A 1,909-nucleotide genomic window follows, 5' to 3' on the forward strand; every position below is an offset into this window, starting at 1 on the left:
ATCCCATTCATGCCATATCAATACTTGTCCTGAAACTATCTATCTCCCCAGCATACTGCCCTGGCTACAACAGGATTGGTCAGACGAGAATACTTGCTTACCTGCTTCAATGACTATGACCAATATTGTCAAGATTACTTTCTATAGACATGATCTCCCCTATGATGTTTATATTGTTGGAGAGCCACTCCCTGTCTGACCATAACCTCCCCCAGAATTGTTGGCATCTAGGCCACCCTGCCAAACACTGCCGGTCCACAGCTCAATGCCCTGTGTGTGCTCAAGCACGTCATGATTGATCAAACGGCTCTGCACAATCACGTGCAAATTGTAGTGTTTCCATAATGTATTTTACATGAGAACATTGCCCTACCTACAAGTTTGAGAATGAGGTAGAAATTCTCATTTCCAAACTTCCTCACACAGGAAACACAAAGATGTAGTTTTTCTCTTACTCCCTACTTCAGTGCTTTCCTTAACTCCCTCCTCCTCCTTCCCCAGTAAGTCTTCCTCATCCCACATGCTCCCTCTCAAAGTCAATTTTTTTTTTTGCCATTCTATATCCAGACACCCCAATCTCCACAACTATTCCAGACACTACTATCTCTACTTTCCCAGTACCTACCCCAACTCCTCACTTGATTCTTTGCACAAGACAAGCTAAATGTTTCACCTCCTTCTACCACATTCTCTCCTACAACTACCTCTTCCTCCACTCCTCAAATCTGTCCCTCTTCTCCACCCTTGTAATGGTTAATGGTTACTGGTTAAAAGCAAGATAAATGTGCTAGACATCTAAGGTCATGTAGCACTATAGTTAATGTTAGGGAAGGGTGGTTGAGTTAGTGATTAGTTATCTAAGCTTGGGCAAAGGAATTGGTGAGTGAAAGGGTTAGGGTTGGGTGTGGTAAGGAGTTAGATTAGATGAAGGATATGTATGTGTTTGAGGAAAGAGAATAGGTTGTTGAAGCAGAAAGTGTGGGATTCTGTAAGGATGTCTGATAGGTTGGGAGGTCGGTGAAGGGAGGATAGGTGGGGGAAAGCAGAGGTAAGTATGGACGAGACAAAGGGAATGTGGGGAAGAGACAAAATGATAATTGGGGATTGGTATTGGAGGATGTGTAAGAAAGGTCTCTTGAAGGCATACAATAGATGGGTTATAAGAGGAAAGGATATGATGTAGGTCACGTCTGTGGGAGCGGAAACTGCGAATATTCCAATGACGGATAGTTATACTTTAGTGATATAGATTGTAGTACGTGTTGGAGATTTTGAGGGGGAAGCAGCTAGAGGGTGGGATAAGGACCGAGAGGTCTGAGATGGGAGAGGTGTGGGAATTGGTGTTCCAATAGGAGGGGTATTAGGAGATGGAGGGTCTGTGGAAGGGGATACTTGTGACATAAGGGATTCACATGTGTATCCAGGAGGGAGTGGAAGGGATAGAGGGGAGGGTTAATGTGGGTGGGGTTGGGGTCGGGGGGGATGGGCTGTGTTGGGAGGGGGTAGGAGGATAGGGTGTAGGGGGGATATCGTTAGGAGGAGGATGGATATCAGCAGTTACTTGGAGTGTGGAAGGAGCAGGAGTTGTAAGATTTGGAGGTTGATTGTCAGTTTTCATTAAGTAATCTTGAATATTTTCAATAGTTTCTTCTGAGGAGTTGGCTGGGGAGTTTTGGGGGATAAAGGATTTCTTGTGAGGGGGGGAAGAGAGGACTGGTGTCTCAAGCATAGGGGCAAAGGAAGGTGGAGGTGATTGTGTGGTAGGGGAAGAAGGGGTGGAACGTTTGTTCTGTCTGTTACGGGTAGTGCGAGGAGGGAGAGGGGAAGGTGTTGGGGTTGTAGTGGTGATTGGAGTATCTGTAGTAGAGATTGGAGTGTCTGGATTTAGGATGGCAAAAGAGTTTGACTG

Source organism: Penaeus monodon, chromosome 14 (assembly GCF_015228065.2).
Source record: "Penaeus monodon isolate SGIC_2016 chromosome 14, NSTDA_Pmon_1, whole genome shotgun sequence".
In the NCBI taxonomy this organism is placed as follows: Eukaryota; Metazoa; Arthropoda; class Malacostraca; order Decapoda; family Penaeidae; genus Penaeus; species Penaeus monodon.